The following is a 26,720-nucleotide window of genomic DNA, read 5'->3' on the forward strand; positions in this document are numbered from 1 at the left end:
TCTTTGCCATTGACTGGCTGGTGTAACCCTTGGCCAGACATTTAATTCCTTTGTGGTTTTGTTTTCCCTATTACACATAGCCTGTTTTGTCTGTTTGGTTTGTAAGCATGCCTGGACAAGGATTGTCCCTAATGATTGTATCATGCCAAGCTGACAGAGCTTCAGTCTTGGCTGGACCTTTGACATGCTACCTGGGTATAAATTATTATTGTGTTAGTACAGTTATCAGTTATCCCAGTTTATGTTGCACTGACATTTTGCTTCATTGACTCTTGGTAGTGTGGATGAAATCAGAGTGGGTCCCCATGTATTCCCACAGTGGGAACTGTTGAGCCATAGAAATAAAATAATCATAATAAAGCATTTGTTGAAGCCTACTGTGCAATCCTGGCACCATTTGGGTGGTTGTAACAACTCTTCCTTTCTTTGGGCTGAATCAGTTTTGGGATAGAGATTGTCATGCTTTGAATGGGAGCCACAGTCTCTGCAAGACACCGAATGACTGTGGCAGGTCACATCCCTTGGGTTAAACACCCTTTCTCAGAGCCATGGCACTTGCTGGCTCTGCAGGGATGTCGTGGGCTGGGTGTTCTCAGACACTGAATTACCCTGGGTTTCACCCAGTTCCCCTCTGAGCACAAGGGGAATCCCACTCCCTTTGCATGGGAATGTAAAGGGGGTGGAGATAAACCAGAAGTCACACTGTTAGATTGGCTACAGATAAGAGGTTTTTTAGATCAAAGGCACCAATGGCAATTTTATGAATATAAATAGAGTCAGAGGAATATTCCTAGAAAGAATATCACTCAATGTGCTTAATTGTGTTCTAAGTAGCTTTGTCAATATGTCTCTCAACTTTTCAAATATTGCCCTACATGTGACTGCTTTCACAGGCCCTCTGAAACCAGCCCTGCTGGAAGTCACTTGTACTGCTGCTGCTGTCCAGTGTGGCAACCAAGCATGAGACCATCCTTTTGGGCTGTGATCAGGAGGTATTATTTTCTGTCCTGAGACCTGAACAGGCAGATCTCTTCACCCCACTGTATTTTGAAGGTATGCCTTTGAGGGCTTTCAGAAAGGGGATGGGAATAAAACTTAACCAATAAATGGAAGCCCACAAAACTTTGGCCCAGGGGAAAGGCTGGCATTGTTCATAAATGAAAGATTGTGAGGTGTGACTTTAGAGATTGGGGCAATGTCCGTGGCATACTTTTCAACAAGGTGATTGGTGAGCTGTGCTGGCTGTAGAAGAAGCAATTTCACAATACTCATGGAATAGGAATAGCACTGGAGGGAACAGTGTAGCAGGTAAGAAAAATTGCCTTTGTTTTTAAGTAAGTCTCACTTTGATAAATATATTCTTGAGCAGCTCAGACCTTACACATTAAATAAATTATCATGATCAGGTTGGCATGTTCCAGCAAACAGGTACCATGCACTATTGATAAGAACAGTTGTAATCTGGGGAGTAATGGATTATGTCTGAATAAGAGATTATTATTGTCAACTCTTGAGAATATGTAAAATCAGGAAATTTTAGGAATGCTTATTTTTTCATACTGTTACAAATGGTGGCTTTTTCTAAGTATGAGGTGATTCCTGTTGCTGAAATGTATATTTATACTTGAAGTTTTTCCAGAGCAGCGTGGAGAATTAAATCTCTTATGGATGATACTGATTTAAATTATGTGAATTTAGGTACAAAATATAGGCCTTTACTTGTTCCATAAAGGTTTGAAACCCCTTGTAATCCAGCACCTACTCATGACACTTTCCCCTAAACTCAGGAGTGTGTGACTGCTGAGGACCAGAATTTATGATCACCTGTTTGCTTATGATGATCTCTGTTTTGATTCTTCTTGGAGGTGTGTACAAAATGGCTCTTTTAGCTGGGAATCACCTCAGTGTCCCATGTTTGTACAGCACCCAGACAGAGCACTTGTTTCATGGCTGGGCCTCTGCGGAGCTTCTACCATTCAAAAAAGAGGGTGCAGTAAAGAAAGAAATAGTTTTGTTGATGGATTTAGTGTGGCTTTTAGTGCAAACATACACTAAATGAAGTCTGGGCAGAAGTTTAGTTCTTCGGTCTTGCTGTTAATTTCCAAATGTACCAAAAAAAAGCCTGCTTAGCTCTTGACCTTACAAGGTGCTGAGCACATTTGGGATCTCCAGAGGTTGCTCAATACTGAACACAGGTTCTTTTCTCTTAAAAGAAACTGTTGCACTTTAGACAGAGGCAGCTTGGAGTTGTCTGAAATGGCAAATGTTTTGGAAGAGATGTAAATTACTGTTGGCTTTTGTAACAGTGGGCTCTTTGGAAACATTCCCCTTGAATAATGTTAAAAGCAATTCCAGCTTCTGTAATTTAGCTCATCCGTATCATCAGCATCAATAAAAAAAATATTTACAGATTCCAGGCTCACCAGGACCTTTCCAAGAGCTGGCATACTCAGAGCCAAGTAACTTATAAACAATGAGTATTGATCTCAACAAGTGTGTATGTTCTTGCAGGGTGTTTGTGTGTGCTGAACTGGCACCAGAGATGAAGAGCTTCAGTTGCTGCCATTATACTTGCAGAATCACTACTAAAGTTGCACTGGCAGATAAAATCCTGCAGTGTCTGAGAGGCTACCCAGGTGTGATCTATTAACAGATATGAATAGTGCAGGAATTAAGTTGTATTTTAGCTTACGGGTTGTGAAAATATGAAGACTTTTAATTGTTGTATTCTTTGGCCTCTATATGCACCATGTTTTGTAGCGCTATTGTGTACCCTTAGAATAATTGCCTTCATGTTACTTGCACGTCAGAGGAGATGTGAGACCTGTGAGGAGAACTACAGTTTTCTAAGAACCTCAGGCTTTGCTGCATTTCCATAGCAGTAACTTGTATACCACGGCAGTGGCAGGAGTGCAAGGCCAGGTCCTCAGCTGATAAAACTGTGCACAACCAAAACAGCTTTGATGGTGTCCTGCACTGTTGGGTTCAAGCACTCAAGGACATGACTGTCAAAAGGGAACTGCTTCACTGCAGAAAGGTATATCAGAGTAGGCACAACACCAGGTGCTCTGATTCCTTCCTCTTCCAGTGTCTCCCAGGTTTACTTCCACTGTGTTTGTGCCAGAAGAGACTGTTGCAAGGTGTGACACAAATTAAGCTCCTTCTGTCCTATTAGTCCTGTGTGCAAATTATGCAATTGAATAGGAAAGTAGACTCAATATAGTTTGTTTGTAGCACAGTGTTTGGGGACTAGATCCCATCAGCTTTATGGCTTTCAGCCTAGGCTTTCAGACACAGATCCTCAGAAACCTTTTGCTTTCCCCCTTTTTTATGAAACTGTGTTTCTTCGTCCCCCAATTTAGTTCAGCTCCCGCACAAATGATGAACCTTACTGTTACCAGAGACCTTGTTTCTGCAGTTTTCCAAGGGCCAGAATCCTGCTTAACCCGCTGAGCATGACAAATACAGAGAAATATTTCTCTGATCTTGTTGTTTTTTTTTTTTTGTTTGTTTTTTTTGTAGCAACAAGGAATTATGTCTCTTTTCCTTGTCATGATCTGTTGAAGACATTTGTTTTTGTTGGTTCTCTTAGTATAATTTCCAGAGCAATAAGCTAGTGCAGCCCCTACTATGGTTTGAGCTCATTCAACTCCATTTTCTACTCTCACTAAATTTCTGTGTTCCTATGGCAGAGTTCCTAGGCCATTTTTCAGTCCTCATGCTATTTCAAAATATGTTTCACCTGCCACACAACAGTGGCATGAGATCATGAGATGCCTTTAGTTTCCCTGTCTTGATGGAGGATACGCATAAGACACACTGTAAAAAGACTGCCTTTTTCTTACCTACTTGGACTGCTTTTTCATTCATGTAATTGAAACCTGTTGGCTTTTGTACCAATGCCCAACTTAAAAATATTAAATGTGTCATCTGCTTTCAGGCTGATAGCATGTTCATCTTCTGTAGCAGAGTTGTCCCCTAGCCCTGTGTCTGTGCTGGCAGGTACAAACTCTTTGCAAGTGGCACCATTCTCAGTCTGGCCTTGGCCTGGCCTGTGCTCGTGTTTGCACCTGCAGTCTGAACGCCTGCCTGCAGGGCTGTCCTCGCTCGCGTCCGTAAGGACTCTTGTCACATCCTTGATGGCACAGTCATGTCCACTCTTCATGGCTTTCACTCAGGCTGCAGGACAAGTGTCTATCAAACTGGAATAGCATATAAAGACTCGTTGTGAGGTCCTTTTGTTCTTTCTCTTTAAGTTCTTTTCCTAGATCCAAGTCACCTGCTCATCCCAACACATACTGGGGCTTGCTGTTCAGCTTAGCTGATAATGGCTCCTCTGCTTCCTTGTGCTTTTTGTTTATTTAGAGCTTTGTTTATTAGAGCTTGTTGTTGTTTCACTTTTGTGCAGTATGCAATACTCAGATGGCTGCAATCCCACTGCCTAATTAACAGCAAAATACCAAGAACATTGCAGTGCTTCTGAATCAACCATTTCTCTGCATCGTTCTGTCATGTGACTGGCTTCTCTTTGCAGACACCCACCGCTTGCAGGTAGAGGGTGAACATCAATCAGTTGCCTGAATTAAGGGCCTTAAGAGCTTAGGGAATAGTGGTAGACATTAGAGAGGTATGTAAACACCCTCAAGATGTAAACTCAAAGTAATTTTCTCATTTTCTGAAAGCTGCAGCTTCTATGAAGCTTCAGAACCTCTGTTTTCCCAGGCTGAAGACAAAAAATTACATTTTTTACACTGAACACCATGTGCTATATTCAGTGATGGTGTGCAGGGCTTAAAACTTCTTGCAAGAGATCTGTTGCACGACCTAAAACCGCTTGGTTGTGTGTAACAAAAACTTCCCTTCACTCATACTAGACTTCTAGAGTCTGTGAAACTTCTTCCTTTAAGACAGAGCCCTCTCTTCTACAACTATGGAGAAGGACAAGGAAGGTACACACAGCCTTTGTAATACCCATGTAATATGAATTCATCCTGCCTCAGAAGGTAAAAAATTGCAAGTGAGAGGAGAGAAAAGATGCTCTTTCTGGGCTTTTAAGTTGATATTTGCCCTTTTTGCATGTTAGCAGGATCACCATCTACATAACTGAGTTGGCAAATGCATAAAGCTGTAGTCAAAGCCTTTGTTTTGTGTTGCACAATGAGATACTGTATTTCATTTCTCCTGTAAGATGCTTTATACTATTCCAGAGTGTCTTAGCCAGCTTTTTCTGGCTCCAAGCAAATACTTTTAATAACTGAGACTGACCAAAAGGATGTTGTCTTCTTCTGTAGTTTAGGCATGAGGTATGATAGATCACTTTGTTACTGTCAAAGAATGGATTTTTTCACTCCATTGGCAGCATGCTTAATTCAGCATCTTGTTATTCTGCTCTGGCTCTGCTGCCATTTGCCAGGACAGAAAGAGGAGAGGGAAGAGGAATTTTGCCTTTGAATGTTCTGCTGAAGTCGCTCATTTTTATTGAGAAGAAAAAAATATTTTGTCCTATTTGGAAATTAACTCTGCAAATTGACTGACACACTGCTGGAAGAATAAATAGTAAAATACAGGGTTGCTTGTCTATATCTGACAATGTGGATTTCTTGTGAAAAATTGAAGTACTGGATAGCACCCAAATGTAAAATCTTGTGCTGGCTAAAACTGAAGTGTTCTTAAAATCAGCTTCATCTGATTTTGGCTGTAGGCTGAAAGGGCTAGAAGTTCAGTCTCATGCAGACAATCACTTGGTGAGATTGCAACCCCTCACCTTTCTAGTGAAACCATCCTGTTCGATTAGGGCTTGATTATCTTTTCAAATCAGTTTTATGTGAGGAAAATACCACTGATTTCATCCAGTGGTTCACTGGGGGGAGTGTCTTGATTCTCCTCTTTTTCCTGCTCCTGCTGGCAGGATTTTATGTGAGCAGTTTTTAGAAGGGCCCATGCTGAGAGTCCCTGCAGCGTGTAATTCACAGGCCTGGAGGATTTTGTCAATAGGTCCTGCTTTCCCTAAATACCTGTTGCACAGTGTCGTTCTGGGAGCAAAATGTCGATGGCTGATCCCTCTGGTGCCCTTCCTGCTCTGCTCCACACAACCCTGCCATGCCAGGGGCCTGGGGCTGCGTCAGGCAGTGTGAGACCCTCACTGCATCGCTGGGATCCTGCCTTCTCATTCAGGGGCTTGTTCATTTGCATTCTGCCTGAAATGTCCTGAACAATGTCTTTGGGAACGTCGGGCTTGGGGTGGTCGTGTCTTTTCACTTGAGTGTAAGAGGTTTGTTTTTTGGGGTGTGTCTCCATTGTGGCTGAAGATGCGATGGCAGCTGTGGGGATGGAGCAGAGCTGCACTGAATTGTCTGTGGGTGATGATGGAGATGTATTCCAGGGCACACAGGAATCACTAGAATTTTGCTAATGTAGGACTCTGTTGGACCCTCAGCTGAGGCTCTTGCACCTTGTCAAGTTCTGTGCTGTCACAGCTACAATGTGATACGTGCCTGTGTTGGCTGAATGTGCTCCTGTTCCTGGGAGAGCTACAGCACCTCAGGTCATCAGAACTCCCACCTGGAGGTGTGGGCTCTCAGACCAGCAAGGTAGGTGCTCATGTGAGCAGGGCAGCACCCAGTACCTTTGGATAGGCTGCTGATTACCAAAATCTCACTGTCAAGAAGGCTGAATAAGATTTTAAGACATGTTAGATCCAATTCATTTTATTTGAGAGTAATGCAGTACTGCCTTTTGGTAGCAATAGTCAGTTTCATGTAACTGTTTGGGAAGGATGGACTTGTCCTGGTGGCAGGTGTCATCAGTTCCAGGGACACTTGGACTCCAAAGCCAGGCTTGGACTGCATCCATCAAGTTGCTGAAAAAGTCTCAGATCCAAACATATCCCACAAAGGTAGTGCTTGAAGACTAGGATGTGAATTTTCCAGTTCTGGCCTATTGCAATCAAATTTTGTAATAAATCCAGAGCAGACGTTGCTAGATATTTTTTCAGATTCTGCTCAGACTGTATGGTTAGACTACAGTGTGTCACTTTTCTAAATGGGTAGTCTATGATTCCACAAATTTTGGCTGTGTAAGCCACCTCCAGCTCTGTGCAACAGGATGGTGGGCTCTCTTTGGTGTGTTGATATGCACATATGGTGCATAGACAGTTGGTGAATTCTAAAGGAATGACCTTCAGGACTGACATTCTTCTATATTTTCATGTTTTTGTCATGCTGTGGTAGATTTGTTCATTCCTCTTTCATCTCGTCTGAGTGGAAAACTCTGCAGTCTTCCAGACAGCGTCTCTCTCTCTCTGTCTTTCTCTCACTCACTCAGACCATCTGTTCCCAGATTACAGATTTCTCTGCATGGGTACCAGGTAACAGACGTGACTTCGCCCAATAACTACAGCAAAAAAGGCTTTCACACACTCTCCACAATCTGTGAACATATGATCAGTCTAGGATAACATGTCGTGCCAAACACACCAGAGACATTTCTATGCAGTAACAGAATGAACCCTGAATTCAGGTACTTGGCAACCCCAAACCTGACGTTTCCTCTGCGTGTTTGAAAAGAGGCCTCTCTGCCCACAAGAAAGTGTCTGTTCCTGCCCTGGTGCCTTTTTCTCAGGGAGTGAAAGAATAAAATCCTTCTCTCAGGTTTTGCTTAAAAGGAAGCTGGTAATATCTCACTGCCCCATGTCAACCCTCGAGGCTGGTGTAGTGGGTCTCTACTGGCAGCTCCGTAATGAGCATTTGCCAAGTGATGGGAGACATCAGAAAGGACATTTTATCCATCTTTTATCATCTTGACTGGCTTCTTGCTCATTTTGGGAGTAGGACATAGAGACAGACTGATATCCTATACACAATTATGTGTATGTAATAAATCTTCAGTTGTATATATCTAAGCTGTTTTGTCTCTTGTCCCATTGTCACATCAGCCCTCAATGAGGACCATAATGAGACTGAATATTAAAGCAGGTTTTTTTTTTACTTGAGGGAGCTGCTGCTCACTCACTCAATGGCCATTGAGCCCTTGCCTGAACCCTGTACTGTTTTTTTAAAATTTATTTTCTGTACTGGTTGCAAAGTTAGGGAGCTGACTTGAAGCTTGAACTTGGAGCTGACTTGGAGCTGAGGTGCCAAAGATAGATAAAGTACAAAGCAATGGTTTGTTGAGCTATCAAATAATCCGTGGGCCAAGGTTGGTCTTTATCTGTGCTGCAGGGTATGTACTGCAACGTATTCCAACAAACTGGTAATCTATTTATTTTTTGATAAGTAGATGCATATGTTAAATGTGTCATGTTAGTCTTGTCTACTCCAGTGACTTGAAATAAGAAAAAGATCCTAGACAAATTAGTACCCAAGAGAAACTGCTACAGAAGTTTGAAGGGAATTTGCTAGCAAATATTCCTTTTAAATGTCTTTTATAATATTATTTACTATCCCTTGTATTTCTGATGAGAAAAATAATTGGTTATCTGCTACATAGCACTACACGAAAAAATACTTCCAGCAACTCAAGGCCTGAGTGCAAAGATTTTTCACAAAAGTGAGAGAACTTCAATAGATTGTATCTATATGCACTAGTAGCTACAGAAACAAAACTATAAAATAATGTTCAGAGAGTTAGGATGCACTTATGTATTCATTTATTATTAACCTGCCTCATATGGCCCTGCCTAAGTCTTGTTTCCCAAGAGGCAACATCCACTGTCACGGTTACAATATGAAAAACAAGAGTGGTAGAACAGTATTTTGGGAGTGAGTCTCAGTTTGGAAAAAGAATGCTTCCTCCTAAACGTGGTGCAAACACAGGGCACAGAGATGCCGTGAGTGTCTGATGGGTATGATCCAGGACAAAGGACAGTGAGTCCTTTGCAGGGTGTAAGTGTGTGAGCTATTGCTGTGTGCTTAGCTGGGACTATACTTGCTGCTCTATGCTTTATTAAGGGGTGTTCTGCTGTTGGGATGAGCATGCATGTCTTCTGAGTGTCTACAAATGAATATACTCATTTAACAGATACCATCAGTTACTGTGCTGATTTGTGTCTCAAATACAGAAATCTAATGATGCATTGTTGGTGTGAAGGCTTTATTTTATATTCCATAGCACAGGTGACTTTTATCATGTGGTACATAAATTACCAGCAAGCTCCCAATTAAAATATGACCTTGGTCTGATGCTTGAGAGACACTTGCCACACTGAAGCAGTTCCTTTTGTGTTTTTATCCTGTTTGCTGAGTGGTTGTTTTTGTGCTAACAGCCCCTATTGGGTCCTAAAGAGGATTTCATACATGTAGGAGAGCAGTAGGAGATGCAGTAGTGTGATTAAGTGGAGGTTGACCTCACATTTCCTCATGCTGTTATAACATTTTAGCCAGTCAGTACTGCTTGGGCTTCACTGAGAAATTGGAAAGGGTCTTCTCAGAGCTGGGGCAGAGGCCCTGGGCTGTGTTTGTGGGGCTGAGTGATGATGTGTGTGCATTGGGTGTGCAGGGCTGAGCTCAGGATGTGGTAGTGCCCTGTGTCTCCCTGGGGCAAACCAAAGGAAGGGCTTTCTCCACTTCCCTCTCTCCAAAGCAAGGATCATTTTCCCAGGGAGTTTGGAATTGTTTCTTGAGCCTAGGGGCAACAGTGCACAGTGCTGTGTGTTTCTGGTACACAGCACAGGAAAACTTGTATATTCCAGCTTTCAGTAGAGGCAATTCTCTTGTGCAATCACAGCAGCAAACAGTTGTTGAGCATACAGACACACTTAAATATTTGAGAGTGAAATGTAGTTATAGACTAATACAAATGAGATTTTGACTGTAAACAAGTCATTCATTGCTATTCTTTCCTGGAGGATTAGCTCCCAATTTGGAAGAAATCTGCATTTATCCAAGGCACCCTCCTCTCTCTGCTTTGGAGAAAAGAGGAAAAGCAGTTATTTAAGCTATGGAATGGAAATATCCTTGTCAGAAGAATTGCTATGTTTTGAAAATCAAACTGATCTGGGTGTGATTACCTCTGTGACTAGATTTATGTTTCAGCATTAGGCAGAAGGTGTTAAATAAATGTTGACTCAGGCTTCTGCCCTTTCTCTCTAATTTCCCCATATCTTAATACTTTACTTTGGGCACCTGCTACTGAAACTTGGAACTAAATCTTCATTTTAATATTCTTTTTTGTGCTTTTTTCACTGCTTCATCCACATCTTTCTGCTTTAATGCTACAATAGTGTGTGGGAGGATTAGTTACAGTGATTTAAAAAAGTAAAAACTAGAGCAAAAATGAATTAATCTACAAGACAGACACCTTCATTAAGAAAAGTAGGGAGAATAATATATATAATTAGCAAGACTTCTGCTTACTTTAGGCTCTAATGTAATATATTAGCCATCTCATTATTTTAAAATATTAATTGCCTTGAAATTGTTAGCTACTGTTGTTAATAGCCAATTAGGATTACTCCTAAAAGGGAGCTATTTACTGATAATAATTAAATCTTAGAAAATTGGGGTACTTAGCCACATTTGCTTTCATACCTTTTGTTTATTCCTTTTCAGAATCCATAATTCATGTTTTCCCCTTAAAACAGAAGGGCAAAGAGAGACAAACCCATGTTCTATAAAAGTTATTTGTATAGTAAAAAATAGAGCAAAAGATCTTTTATTTTTATCCTTTTTTAGTAATAGGGGTGTCCAAATACTCAGTAAAAAATATGGTGGAGTGGGCTTCTGTTTACTGCTCTTTGCATTGTACCTGTGCTCCACAGCAGTATGATTGATACCAGCACAGCCTCTGGTTTATTCCTGGAAGTATTTTTTTCATTTAATGTTAATGTTCTCAGAACAGAGATAACGTTCCTGTTCATCAAGCTCCAGTTCTGCAAAATCTGTTCTTCTGTTTCACTCAAAACTTTTGCATCCATTTCCTTCCATGTTATTATAAATTGTTATGTATTATGAGAATAAATTATATTCTGTATTGTGTTATTACATACAATTCATTGCTTAAAGCATGGTAGGTGGGGGGAAGGGCTAGAAGAAGCTAATGTTTTTTTGGCATTTACTTCTCCATAGAGAAAGGGATATACAGAAATGCCCAACTGTGACTGAAAGCTCTGGCAGCTATGAAGACTGTAGGTTATGTTTTCTTTTCTCCTGTCATAGCTAGATATTTACAGAACCTACAGAGAGGACAGCGGCAAATATCCTTTGAATAACATAAATACGGGTTGTTCTGTTATTTTTCCATTGCTGGTGTGCTTGTCCTGAGCAGTGGGATGTGACATCTCCCTGAAACAAGGACATGATGGCTACAGAAAATTTAGCACTTCCCCAGTTCTCCATGTCAGTGTGATCTTAATTTAGTATCTCCTATCAATAACTAGTCTGGCTGAGATTTCCAAGGAAACTTAGAGAGTTAGGGGCTGCTAATGAGCTTCTAACCCTCTTTAGGCCTTTTTCAGCCCACTCGCTCTCATTTCCAGCAGCAGCCACCATCATACAGTCAGAAGTGGCTCTCAGGGTCCCCGTGATCATTCTTACAGGTCCCCAGTGAACAAATCAGACTTGGAAGAAACCCATCAGCAGCTGGTACTTCAGTGACCCAGTCTTGTCTTGGTTGAAATAAGCCAAATCTGTTAAATAAGCAGAGATGCTTCCACTTAGTCTGCTTGTGATCTATTGACTGTTACCTGACTATGACTAAAATGAAAAGGAAAACTCTTCATACCAGGGCAGACTTCGATGGAACGTGAATCGTGCTTTATAAATCTATCAGAGGTCTTTGAAGAGCTCGATAAGGAAGTGAATAAGGGTGAGCTGCTTGTTATACTTGTATTTCTGCAAGGCTTTTCATGAAGTCCTGTGCCAAAGACTTTTAAGGGAAAGCAAGAAAATATGTAATGGATCTCAATAATGGAGTTCTGCATAACCTGTGCTGGGGTCTGTCCTGGTAAACACAGCATAAACTGCTGGGACAAGCAGGTAAACAGAGACATGAGAAAGTTTGAGGATGATAGGAAATCAGCTATTCAGGGTAGTGACTATGAAGGCCTCCTATCAGGAAGCACAGAAGTACGTCAGGAGATTGTGTGGGCAAATTAAATTTCATGTGCACAAAGCTAAACTGATGCATGTGGGAAAAAGCAATCCTAAATTCACATACAAAATTATAGGCTATGATCTGACCCTTATGACTCAGGAACACAATCCTGGGATTATAATAGTTTGTTCCATGAAAAAATTGTCTCAGTGCTGTGAGGCAGCCAAAATGTTAACCAAGTGTTAAGTGAGTAAAAAAACTAGAGAGCAGCTCTATGAGTGAGTGCTCATCCACATGCTGAAGAGTGCACATGATTCCAGTCCTTTCACCTCAAATAGAATGTAATTCAACTGGGACATGCTCACAGAAGTCCAAGAAGGGTGGAATTACTTCCACAGTAGGAATGGTCTGTGTCTGCTTGAGCTGTTCAGTTTAAAACTGTGACAGACCTACAAACTGATGAGCAGAATGGGCAAAGCTGGGTCTTTGCTGTCTCTTCTAGTACAGAAGTTGAGGACTGTTGAATGAAGGTTGTAGGAGCCAAGTTCAAAAGAAACCAAATGAAGTTTGGTTTCTTCCTGCAGTAGGCAGTTGATGTGTAACTTCTTCCAAAGGATGTGGGGGCTGCTCTAAGTTTACATGGATTCAAGGAGAGACTGCACAACTCTCTGGATGAGAAATTAAGTAAGAACTATTACATTGCAGAAACTGAAATCACTCAGAAAATCCCTGCAGCTAAAAATAGTTGTTCTGTGGGACAACCTGTGGGAACTGCCATACGTACATGCCCTCTTCCTGCATTTCCCAGCTCAGCTCCTTGGAAACATTGCTGGAGACAAACCCTCAGTGGACATTTGATGTAATCCACTGTGGCTCTCAATATTCTAACAACACTGGTCTTGTGCCTTGGTTGGTGTCAGGAGAGGGCTGGGCTGTGTACGAATGGCTGGGGTATTGAGACACTTTTCTTTCTCTCCCATTATTGCATACTGTGATAGATACCTGTTGTTTAGCCAGCAGATGATTACCTGGTGCTTTACTGGCCAAACTTGCCTTGCCAGAAAAAGCAGTATTTTAAACTATGCTCTAAAAATGAGACACCTCTGTTGAACTGGGCAAAGCTGCAGCAAGTAGCTGTAACAGTTGACAGACCAGTGAGACCCAGAGTCTTACACACCCCAGGACAAATAAAGCAACCTGTCATATTGCCCATGAGGAAAACCTATCAGAAATTGTGATAGTATTTCCTTCATTGTGAGTTTATTTCTTGTAGCTACTAGGTAGACCAAAGCAGGATAGAAATCTGGCTTTGGCAGAAATGATGTTACAAAATAAGTTGCATGGAGCCATAGGAAGATCAGCTCTGATTGCTTGTTCCTAATTTATAGCAATATACTGCTGTAGCAGAATGAAAATGAACTTTAATAAGCTTGTACTTTTAAAGGACAAATTCAAAGGAAGGACAGAGTGTAAACCATACTTCTGGTGCAGGAACTGTGCAGGCAGTGATGGGAGCAGTGTTGCTGTTGGGGCTCAGAGAAACCAGCCCAGGTGTGGCTGTGCGTTAGCAGCAAATTAAAACTCGGGATCACTGGTCCAGCTGCTTGGACACACAAGCTCTCTTGCCCTAGTTAATGGCCGAGCATAGTTTTAAAATCAAAGTTTCTCCCTTCTCCACTGTATTTTGAGTCCTTCTCAGTTGCTCCAGAGAGAAAATACAGGAACAGATACCTTCTCATGCTTCCAAAGGCATACCTTTTCCTGACACTTAGACTGGTTAAGTCCATCTGCAAGTGTGCTATTTATTACATAAAATTATATTCTAAGTGGTTTTAAGCCTGTTACCAGGCTTAAAAGGACAAATTATCTTCTTGGCACCTAGTGCATTATTACAATGTTTTTGTCTGTGAACAAAGCAAGCAGGTTTCAAGTTAGCATCAAAGACACGTGATTTTGAGATACCAAACAGTTTTTTCATGGTCCTGCTGATGCAATGGATCACATTTAGCCTGTGGAAAGATTAATATAGATATCATGTGACATCTTCTCTGTGACCACTACTGAAGCACAGTGCTTTGTCGTGTCTTCCCTCACCCATTTGTCAACCATACCTAATTGATTAGGCTACTGTACCGTTTTTATTCTGCACATGAAGTTCCCTCCTCAGCAATCTCTCCCTCCCAAAATGTACATTCATCATTAATTACAAAATCAATGGGAGAGATGGTCTGGACATATACAATTGATAGCTTCCCTCTTCAGATTAGCATAACCTCCCAATCCATTACGTGGAGTGAATAATACAGTTGTTGCCACCATGAAAAGGGGCAGGTCACCTGCTGTAAATTTCTTAACAAAATGTGGTGTCATGAACCTTTTCATTTGCTGAGTGTTTACTGTGTGTTTGGAGGAGTCCATCTTTTTTCTGATTCTCTCTCTTGGCAAAGAAACAATCATAAATTTAGACAAATGAATGCTTAAATGTTGAAAGACTAAGAAGTTCCTTCTAAAAGCTCCAGTGCTTAAAGTGAACCTTGCAGACTGCTGAGACTGCAGCTATGAATAAGATATTAAAAAAAGATGAAAGGTTCAAAAAATTTGGTCCCTATAAACCCAGTGATGTTTCTTGCATGAGAAAGGTGATGGGAATTTAGGCCACAGTGTGCATACTTTCCAGTGTTTTAGCATATTAAAACATTGAAATCTCCCAGATTTTTTTTTTTTTTCCTCTGTACTATATTAGGATTAGAGTCTTCCATTCCTCTTTTCTCAAAGAAAATATGCTTTCAGTCACATTTTCCAAAATAGCCTATGTGGTCTTTTAGTAGCTACTCACTTATAATTTTACGAGTCAGGTCAATTATGAAATAGATGCAACATTTCCTGTAAGAGTCAGGAATGTAACTGACATTAAGTAAGTATTCCTTTAATAGAAGGATAGAAGAATAACACCTTTTTTTTTTTTTTTTAAGATGACAATCAAGGATCAGATTCTGATATTGTTCTCCATGTTGTACCTTACTCCAGAAGCTTCACTAAAATTAATTGGACACCTTGGGGAATAAGGAGGTGGACAACAGGAGTAATGTTTAGAGTCCTCTTGTCATTGCCAGGACACTGGAATCTTTATGCTGAATAAAACTTATCACAAGATATGCATATATATGACGCATGTATATGTTAAATTATAAGATAGGAAAGATGATTTAGCGATTTAAGTAAAGGGAGTGTATGCTTGCAATTCCCATAAACATTAACAGGGATTTTATTGGAGTTTTAGGGGGAGCAAAACATCATTCTAAGTTAATTAACTGCAAGAGAGCCATTCACCTCAGCAGGATTTGGACCAGGTTTCAAGTGATTTAGTGACTTTAATGGACTTTATTCTAGGGATTATAAAATCATGCCTTGTAATGTTTAAATTTGGGTTATAAAACAAAAGGGATGAAATGAACTGAAGCATTATTAGAAGATTGTCATCTGTAATAAATAAATTAGGTACAATACCTGAAGCAAGTCTAATACTAGTATTTACAACAAAATTCAAGCCAGACTGTGAATAAGAGTACTGATAATTGTCTTCTTTGTTATGAAATGGTAATATAATTATCTATGTGTTAGAGGTCAGTGGAATATACAGATGGTTACAAATACTCCTTAAACCAGACATGTCTTTATCTAGTTTGTTATGAACAGAAATTTATGATCTGATTTTATTAGCACTTCTGGATTGTCCCTTGAACTAATTTTGCAATACCCCCAATGTGATTGCCATCCATGGTTTTATTTAGATCTCAGTGAGGAAAATTACTGCAATCTCTTGCTCTTCAAATGTACATTCTGAGTCAGATATTCCTTTTCAGAAAACTTTCCAATAGGATTCACTGGTGAAAATCCAGTTGCAAAATCAAAGTCTTTGTCCATTGAAATACTGATGTCTTTCAGCACAGAAAATAAGGGCAGAGTGCATGTAATGATTGAAGCTATACTTCTAGTGGTACTTCCCTGTCAAATATATATTTCTATTATTTGCTTCAGTATTATTTCTCATGTTCCAAATCATGGGGTTTTCCTGTATTTTTCAGCTCCTCAGACATTTGGCAGGTTTTCGTAGCTGTTGTTTTCCAGTAACTAGAATTCTATGCTATTACCAAAGTCCTCGGCAGAACCCCTTTGTCTCACTTCAAATAACTCCTGCACAGACTCCTGGGGTGCTCTGCAAACCTCAGCAGCCGTGTATGGCACCTTTCCTGCCTTACCCAAACTGGGTATTCGGCTCTGTCACTGCAACAGCACATGGAAAGGGGAAAGACGGATGAACCTGATCTGATTATTTCTGCATGAATAAGGTTTTCTTAGCTAAATAGAGACCCTTTTCATGTGAAAAAACCCCTTGCAGACTATTGCCCTGTGTAACTACATCTATGAAGTTTTCTAAAAGCACATTATTTTTGTCTGTGATGCATTGTTGCTACATTTTATCATATAAATATGTACTTAGGAGCCTTTATAAAATGTAGATTATTGATCCAGTCCTATAAATTTTACTCACAGTTTTAAAACTCCAGTTATTTGACCTGGTTGTATGGCCATTCATTCTTAAAAAAGAAAATGCCCCTGTAGTATATCTGTATTTGGGATGAAGGAAAAAGAAGCTTAGAATTACCTCAAAAAGCTGTTAATAATACTTTTGGAGTAATTTCAAACTTCACACATTGTGTGTTTCTCTCATAGTCTAATGGCTTGCAAAATTTTGTGTTTAAAATATGCTATTTTTTTTAATAACAGGAAGAAAAAAAATTAAATATGTTTCAGTTCTAGAACCTGTTTTCTAAGTTTCAGCCCAGAGAAAAATTTTTATGGTTGAGTTACAAACCTCTGAAAATAGGGGTTTACAATGGAAACAGTGACACCACTTTAACTATAGCATCACTGGCAGAGCAGTGTAATATACACTAGAAATAGAAAGCAAGATTAGAGATGACATTTAGGACATGAGGCCTTCGCCAGGCTGTGGGAAAAATAACTGTGTTCTATTTTTTTCCACAGCCTGAAAAAGGCCTCCTGGTCTAAGTGTCATCTCTAATCTTATTTCCTATTTGTACCGTGCATTTAACTAACTCCTTTTTTAATTATTATTGACAGCAATTTGTTGCAGTTTTAAGTACCAACCCATGTCCAAATCACAGCTTCCCTGGCTAGTGCATGTCAAGGTGGTGGGGAGGGTGCAAGGGAGGCAGAGTACTTTGATAGTATTTGTGTCTCAGAGAAGCCCAGTTCCACAGCTGGCTGCTTGCTGTGGGAACCAGCCCTGCTGGCTCTGGATTGGGCAGGGCAGGGCAGAGCCCCTCACACCTGTGCCAGAGCAGGGCACTGTAGCACTATGCACACATGCAAACTGCATTTCCTAAGGGCAGAGTAAAGGCTGACTGTCAAATACACTTACCCTGGAATTTGTGGGAGCATAACCAGGACCCTCAGGTACTCAGGTGCAGTGACTTTCACCATCACTTCTGGAGCAGGCCACATTTCCCACCACAATTTAGCCTTGATCCAGGGTCCTGAATACTCCAAAGTGAGAATGTTACTGAACATTAAGAAATAATTTGGTAAAATGTGACTCTGGACTAGGCTGCCTTCACCACAAAGCTGTGGCATTAATATTGTCAGGAAGATCTCTCTACCAGTGCGGCCCCCATGAAAGAAGGGACTTGGTACTGCCTTCAAAAGGTAGCTAAGCTAAAGGGATAAGTTTTAGATTTCTCCATGTTAAACCCTTTTTCTGTCCTCAGGCATCTTCTGACTCATAGCTGCTTCAGTTTCATATTCACTGCATTAAACGATAATTCCCTGTATAAATTTATGGCCTTTTAATGCCTACTGTGCTACAGCATTGCTTTGCAGTGATCTTGTAATGTCCATTCTCAGTGTGGGGTAAAAAGGAGCAATAAGGAAAGAAAATGCCACTGCAGAACAAATGCAAGTGTAATTACTTCTTGCTCCCACCAGAAAAATGTCAGTAGGAGATCTATATCCTGAGGGTGATCAGACAGACAGAATGTATCTATCCTGTCTATGTTTCTTGAATGGTCAAGGTAGAAACTTATTTTACATTTGAACTGCATTTTCAGTACTCATCTGATCAATTCTTTTTATTCCTGTACTCACAGTAGACAAAGATACTGGAAGCCTACTGTTAATTCTCCAAGAAATGTATCCATGTGTCCTGCAAAGTCAACAATAGACGCAAATTTATCCCTAAAGCAATTGCCTAGTGAATGTGCTTCGTTCCAGCACTGTGAAAGCTGGTATTAATGTAGGGATAAACATGACCTATTCTGTGTGTACATGTAAGTAGGTGTATAATTTTGTTTGCAAGCATAGTGTCTTCTTGGCAGGTACTCTGCAGCCAGCAATTGCCAGCTGCTAAATGTTCAAGGAAACATGATTTGAATTGTTCTCCACATTAGGAGAGTGGCCAGGAAAATGCGTTTAATATAATCAGTGGATTCAGTTCTGACAGCGGAGATGTAGGAAAATTTGCTTACCTGTGAACATCTTTTGGATTTTAATTTTCAGAAAAAGCAGTTAATAATAACAACTATTCTCTCTTGCACAAATGATATATCATAAAGACAGAAAAATTGAAATATGAATTATTTGGTAAAATTGAGCTTTCATGTTCATATTTCTACAAGATTTTGACATTGTTATTGGGACAATACTTCATTCTACTTCATGTTGTTTATAAATTCAGGAAACTGTCAAATACTTTCTTTAATTCTTACAAAATATAAACACTCTTTTAAAAATGTTCTTTTCTGCGGTTAGATCTCAGACTGAATGGTACTTTTTGCACAAGCCAAATGCATGATACAGTCATTTGTCAAAAAGTAGCATGAAGATTTGAAATGCCATTAATTACTGAAGCTGCTGTAAAAGGCTGGTAGCCACAGGACTTGTGCACAGGCAACCACTGGGACACAGAATGTTCTTCCAAAAGCACCTTCTTGGTCATATAGGCTGTGAGTGAGGGACATGAAAAAGGGGTGGACCAAAAGTCTCTGTTGGGAATAGCTGTGCTGATCCCTGAACATGGAGTGCTGTTCCTGTCAGAACACTGTGTTACACCAGCTACTCTGTCTCACTTGTGACAGCCCCCAGTCATATTTTAGGCCAGGAGAGCCAGACTAGAAGTTTCTGAGAAGAGATTCTCTACCCATAGAAGCTGCGAGAAGTTAGCTTCAAAAAACTCTGTTACAACATTGTAATAGAGTGAGCTGGCACTGATGATAATCTCACCTGGTCCAGCCTGATGTGAACCAGCATAACTCTGATTTAAATGATTGCATGAGTTTCCATGCAAAACCCGGTGTAACCAAGCACACAGTATTGCACCTTCTGTTACCCTGGCACAGCTCTGTGTCCAGGTGATTCTATCCCACCCAACTTGAAACAAAAATTGGGGTCTGCTGTTTCACAGAGGGAAGGAATGTATTTACAAAGCAAAGCTCATGGCTGGCAGGCATGAATCTGCAGCCTTCAAGATCCCACCAGCCATGCAAGTCCTTCACCCAGAAAAAAACTTGTATTCTCTTTAAGGGACAGTGAGTGACTTTGGAAGCACTGTTGGCAATGGGTCATATCAGTTGGTCAACTAGGCCTTTTTCCTTGTTTGCTCTTGAAACTGAATTGTTCAGAATGTTGATTCTGAACATGCATGGTACTACTGCCCCCCCCCCCCCCCTTATCAGAGACAGCACATTAATTGTGAGCTGATAACATGCAAGGGAAAAGAGAACATGGCAAAATTTGCCAAGGTTTAGCACTAGCTCTGATTTTCCAACACACAAAAATTTAAAATTCATTGGTGGGAAATCAAGCACAGCAAACCAGCCTACTGGCAGAATTTGCTGAAGCAAAGGTAAACTAAAGTTCTGAGCTTCACGCAGCTCTGGGTCCAGCTTATCCAATTCCAGAAAAACTGCATAGCTTCATGCTGCATTTCTTCCTCTGAAAGTCAGTGTTCCTATTTCCTGGTGGTATATTTCCTTCTCATGTACGGAGATGTGACATTGAAAGCTCAGTTGCAGTGTACGTGCACAGCATGGCAGTTTTCTCCCAACAGCAGGCCCTGTTCTTCATCACTTTGTTCATAGGAAGCATTAGGAAGAACATTAAAATGCTAAATTGTGAAGATCTACTGCAACAGTTTTATATGATAACCTTATATTTATGCTAATTGGAAGCTACTTGTAGTATTATGCTGTTCTTACAGTACTACTACACATAATCCATTTTCATCTTACAGCTTGGGAGGCACATTGGCTGGAGTTGACTGAACAGATTTTACTAGGTGATGAAGATGTCTTCCTCTAGACTCACCTTGATTGCTTCCCTTCCTTGATGAATCTTTTCCTTTAAGTCACTTTAGGAAGCAGCACTACTGGGAAGCAGCAGGAATCCTCCTGAAAAGAGATGAGGATTCACAGTACATCTACAGAGGTAGCACTTTTTTTTACTGTGTGGTCCCTTTGGATCAGGCTTCAAAGCTGACCATCAGCTGCCTCATTTCTAGGTGCCTTGACTCGAGTCTGAAGCTCCTGAGTAGCTGGAGTTGGCTCCTCACTACTTTTACTTCACTCTCATTTTCTGTGCCCTACGCATTCTTCACTCCACTTTGGAACAGGGATTTGAATCACAATTTCCCAGACGCCAGAGAGTGCCTTAGGCACTACCAAATAGGTTTTCAATACTCCTTTGTCTGGTTTAGGGACTGTTTTGCTATTCAGACCAGGCTGAAATGCCCTGGCAGGCAGAGAGCCTGGCCCTCAGTTCAGGACTGCCAGTTACTAGGTGCTCTGAACACTCAGCTGGTGAGGATGTTCTTGGTCTGACTGAGAAGAATCTGCCAATCATTCTGAAATCCTCTCCCATTGCATCAGGTGTATGACTCCATTGGAAATTTCATATCTGAGAAGCCCCTAAGAAAAAATACTGATGTGCCTAAGGCCCTTCTCCATCCACTGACATGTCATTTCTTTCTATTCTCTTTGGTATCCTTTTCTGGAAATGTAATCCTCTGCACATGTTCTTGGGGAAAGCTGCCTTTAGAAAAGACATTTAATGAAACAGAGTCTCTGATGCTGACCCTAAACCAGTTTTTACAAATGTTTCTGATAAGCTTTCTTATCTTCTCTCTGTGCTGCTCATTGCAAACTGAACAGGTTTTCTCTTTGGTTTTAAGAAAATGTCTCTCTGATTTGCAAGTTAAACTATTAAAAAATAAAACTAAAATAAAGCTTGATACAACACATAGTGTCTTACAAAAACCCTTAACTATGCCATGATTTTGCAATACTTATATCAGAACTAGGTTATAAATTCTTACATTGAAACTGCTGTTTTACAGACAGAATATTGCTTTAAAAAGATACTGTTAACTTATGGTGGCAGGTAATGCCAATTTCTGCAGTCTGGTCCTAGTCTTCCTTTGAACATTTGTTGGGGAAAATATGTAAAATTGATTAATTTCTGAAGTATAATAATAGCAGCAATATTATACTGTAGTGTAGGTTATTTTGCATAACTTTAAAACATTTGCAGAAGGCTCAACATTTGGTGCCTTAATACAGAAGTACCTTCCCAGTAACAATTAGTGGTTTGCGGTGCCTGCTGCAGCAGCTGCTCCAGCACTGAGGGTCTCAGTGCCATATTGGCCGTGCACAGGGTACTGTGCAGTGCCACCACCTTGGTTGGGGTCGGTCTCAGGGTGTTGGCTGAATAGCTCAGAGCTCAGCTGTGACAAGTGGACAAGCTGGGTGACAGTGTCCATGCTAATGTGTCTGCAGGAATTTGCACGGGGGAAACAGGGCAATGGTGAGAGCAGCAGAATAAATCAAAGTGTGAAGGCAACTGCAGTCAAATGTCACACCCAAGCAGTCAGGGGCCTGGCATGCTCTTTTGAAATAAGTTGGGTTACCTGTCAACGTGGCATTTTCTTTCTGTTGATAGAGAATAATGTTATCTGAGGAAAAAACCTGAGGAGCACAGATGGTTGTTATACAGACCTGATCCTCTAAACCCTCGTCATAGCAAATTATTCCAGTGATGTAAATGGGATCACTCCTATGGAAAAGATCTCAGTTATACTATCTAATTCTTCAAATTTTTATTGAATTTTGTTGTTTTGTGTGTGTATGTATGTCTATACATTATAATTAAATAACATCTGGGGGGACAAACTCTGTCATAGCCTAACAGTACTGCAATCACAGACATTATGTAAGACTGTAGGATATAAATTCTCACTTTATGAGAAATTAGAAACATTATTTCTACACTTTCTAAACAAAGAGATATAAACCCTCATTTGACTTGGAATTTCCATTGCTTGGGAACCATCAGCCCAGAGTCCCAACACCTGTGTAAAGTCGAATGCGTCCTCTTGTAAAAGCATAGACATTGAGGACTTGTGGTTGTGGAGCAAGAAGAGTTTAAACTGTAAGCAAGAATAAAACAAGAAAAACAGATTAAAACTTAGAATCAAGCCTTATTTGTTTTTACCTATTTCAAATTACTTTATGTATTACGATGCAAATCTCTCAGCATTTCTTGAAATACTGATTGTTTGAATGTAAATCATTTTTGCAGCTGCTATTTCTGTTGTCAGACAAGCCTCTACACTCTGTGAATCTATCATGAAGAGAGGCCTTACCCCATTCATTGTCTTAGGAAACAGTCCTACTGTCTTCAGAAACATCAAAATAAAGGTAAGTTGCCCTCAGATGGGAATCTTGCAGCCAAGGAATTGACTCAATTGCGTAACTTTACCACGTACATCACTATGTCACTGCGCAGTTTGGTTAGAAAAAACTTCTCACATCTTTTTGTCTGCTTAGAACTGAAGCCAAACCCTTGGAAATCCCTTTTATCTAGAAAAAGATTGAGAGAATATTGAATCCTTGCCCTCCTTCAGTTTTGAGAGGAAAAAATTACAATTTTTGCATAAAAGCCATGCAGTTCAGCTCTGAGCCTGGCAACTTTCAGTGGTTGTAGTAGTTTGGCATTATTTAGACCTTCTCATTTAGAGTCTGCTCAACTATTTTTGATTTGAGGATGCCTTTTCCCCAGGAAAACCTGCAGTATTGGAGTTGAAACTATTCCTGCCTTGGGCTTTGATGCCCTGGGTCACATGCCCACCTTTAATTCTTAAATCATGCTGCCACTACTGGACCAGGTAGTGGCAGGCTGACTGCAGAGAAATGTGCCATGGTTTTTGAAAACTGGATTCCCTCTAATTAAAAACACGTTGTGAATTCTCTGAAAGGAAAAAATAATTATGGCATGGCTGAATTCTATTATCACTGTCTATCACTGTCACAACATGGATTCAGCTAACTGAACCATTTTTTTATGAATAACATTTAGTTTGAATTCTGGCATTTTTAATTGAGTGACTATTTTTTCATTATTTTACCAGAGATGGATTGCAATAAATCTGACCACAATGTTTCTGACCCATTTTTTTTTTAAAAAGCAGAACCAATGTGATGACCTGCAAATGTTTTACTTACTTTTGTTCTATTTACTCCAGAATATACTTCTTCACTAAAGGCTGAAAAGCATGTTGGTATTAGTCCTAGGCTCTCACATACAAAAGACATAAGGAAAAACATGTAACCATTTCCACAAACAACAGATCAGCCCAGGGCTCTTCTTAAAAAACAATGCAAGGAGACTTTATACATCTGTCCATGCAGAAAACAGTTCATTTGGCTTAATATTTTTTCACAGAAACATTTTTGCCTCTACTGTAATGGAGCATTCATCACTGCCTTTTATCTGAAGAAGCTAATCCATAGAAATTGTTTGGAGCTAATTTTCTGGAGTTCCATCTGAATCTCACTATGTGTCCATGTGACTCAGTAACTTGTCTGGTGACAAGAGAAGAGAGGTCTGTTTGTCTAAATGAACGAGCTGACACCATAAATGTTAATACAACAGTTCCAATGAAGCACAGTGCAAGCTAATTCTGACATTCATTTTGGAAGCTGTAATTTAATTCAGTCATAAATGAGCTTGGTACAAGTATTAATTTGAAGTTGCTTTTATTTCTCATCTGCTGGCTAAAGCTTGAAAACAATAGGGGAAAGGTCTTGCTATACTGCTACAAATAAGTAAACAGCTGTTTCTGCCAAGAAGACTCCAGTGTAAATGCAGAGTCAGGGAATAATTTTTCAACTAATTTATCCTGCATATGGATACTTGGAAACTACAGATGCTACATAATGATCTCTTATCTACAAATATTTCCCAAAGGACAAGAGAACTTGAATTGCACCTAGTTTATATTAAACATTGCCATGGACTGCTGCTAGCCCACATTAGAGGAGCCCTGTGGACAGGGTGAAGTGTGGGTGAGCAGTCTGGCTCAGCCTGAGGAGCACAATTCCCACCTGAGGTCAAAGCAAGGCAAGGTCAGAAATTGGGAAGAGAACATGAAGAGGATACAGAAGAGAATGAAAACCTCAATCTATCAGATTGATCTATCTGTTAGAGCTTCTCCATAACTATTTCCCTGCCTTTCCTTCTCTCTTCCTCCCGCAATGCTTTCTCCCTCCATGCTTTGACCTGTTCCTGGGGTTGTTTTCCTCCTCTTCCATTACTCTGTACCTACCACCAACCCCTATCCCAGAGACAGCAGGAATGCAGGGAAAACAAGGCTGCAAAATGAACTCTCTCTCTCTCTGTATTTACATTGGTTTCCAGACCCTTCTATGAACAGGCATATGGTGTTAATCTAAACTGTCCAACACATTAGTGGGAGGGAAGTAGCACTCAGAGGATTATTACAGCCTTTTACCTGGCAGATGCCACCATATTTATTGATATGAAAATTTCCTCCCTCCATATCAGCCACCGAAACCTCCCTCTGTGAAATTCTCTTGAATTTAGGCATAGCTCTATTAAAATATTTTGTTAAACTCCTTAAGTTTTACTGTGTCTAGAGTGTACATTCATTATTCAGGAAAAGTTAGCGCTAAAGTCAATAGAATTGTAAAGTAATGAATGATGTGTTTATTGTGGTTGGCTGCTTGAACACACATTGCGTTTTTGAGTAATTTCTGTGGGCTACATGTATGTGTCCATACGTATTCACAGGTATATACACGTATGTATAAGTATATATATATAGATATATATAGATATATACAGATTTGTACATTTGTATATATGTGTATTTTTGATTTTGATCTTCAAACCTGCAATTTTATATCAAATATTCCTAAAGAGAACACTAAAATCGATTAACAATGATACATCAAAAGGCTAAAAAGGAGGGCCAGAGTAAAGCGTCATTGAATTAACTTTCAGAGCCTGAAATATGTAATGATAAGCCAAATCTGGAAAGCATTTATAAAATAATGCAAGATACATTTGAGAAAAAAAAAAAAATCAAAGTTTCCTTATTTGTCTTTTAAACATAATATTTTGAAATAGATTTCCTACAGTTTTGATCAAATACCCAGAGCCAATATAAAGATGAAGAAAAAGGGTCAAAAACAATTTTAAAGGCATCTTTTGAAAGGGCAAACACTTTCAGTTTGGTTTTACTTTCACAGAGAAAAATTATATTCAGTTCCATCAAGCCCTGTGTTTTCAAATATTTTGTGGTTCTGGCTTAATTCCAGAAGGGGGGAAAAAACTTCAAAGTTAAGGATCAAGCCTCCAATATGGCATAGTTGGGTAAAATTAAGGATGGTAACCTGTTGTGATAAACAGTAGGGAGGGAGTGATCTCTGACCCTGGATTTCCTTCCTTTTGCTCGAATCATAACAAACCTTGAACACAGATGAATTTCTTTTGCTACTGCAATAACATGTCTTTATTTTGAAAGCAAATAAAATCTAGAATGTTTGCATATATGTATTGGTAATAAAACATTTCATACCTCTGAGATAGCTACAAAACCTGCCTCTCCTTTCTTGGAGAACTGTTCTGGGTTCTTTTTGTCTACAGGGCCATGCAAACACCCTTTTCTTCCCTTTGGCCATCATGGGAACATGATCATAATATCCAGTGACATGCAGTACAGTAGTGTGTTGTTCTACCTCTAATAGGATTGGTATTTGAGAAAAGTCAAGGTCCACACATGGAAACATCATTGATAAATTCATTGATAGAGCTTGAGAAACTGGGCAATGTTTTGGGCTGGCAGCCAATCACCTTTAATGCAATTTTCTATAGCAAGGCAAGTCAGTGGATATGCAGAAAAGATTGAGGGGTGTGTGTGGAAACCACACGTTGCTACATCTTATAGGTCAAAAATTTTCCGTCTCCATCTGTTCCTTAAAGGGAAAGTTGGATTTTGTGAGCATATTTTTTCCACAAAAAAAAGTATCTGCTTTATGTAGAAAACTAGAGCTATTCATCAGACAGCCAAACACCTGCAAGCCAAATATTTCTGGCTGAATGTATCGATCCTCTCCAGAGGATGGGAGTTTGGTACTTCATTTCCATGCTCTTTGTGAGGGACTCACAAGTGCCACATTTTCAGTGTCTTGTGTGGCTGAGCTCGAGTGGTGACAGGAGCACACATGACAGCAGTGCTGCCTGTTGAACAGAATTTGGGTGTGAGCCTCCCCTTCCACTCCTTATAGACTAGGGTCTACCTGCAAGCAAGCTGG

At 40.1% G+C, this 26,720-nt stretch overlaps 1 long non-coding RNA gene across 1 annotated transcript in view; it reads left to right on the top strand.

Moving 5' to 3' along the window:
- The window catches only part of LOC104693428, a 248,792-nt gene that overhangs the window by 203,304 nt on the left and 18,768 nt on the right, over positions 1-26,720 (top strand). The window contains exons 10-11 of the long non-coding RNA XR_005602585.1: positions 894-1,053; positions 22,684-22,802. This is a non-coding gene — a long non-coding RNA (uncharacterized LOC104693428). The remainder of the gene's footprint in view (positions 1-893; positions 1,054-22,683; positions 22,803-26,720) is intronic.

This window comes from Corvus cornix, chromosome 9, assembly GCF_000738735.6.
Source record: "Corvus cornix cornix isolate S_Up_H32 chromosome 9, ASM73873v5, whole genome shotgun sequence".
Taxonomy (NCBI): domain Eukaryota; kingdom Metazoa; phylum Chordata; class Aves; order Passeriformes; family Corvidae; genus Corvus; species Corvus cornix.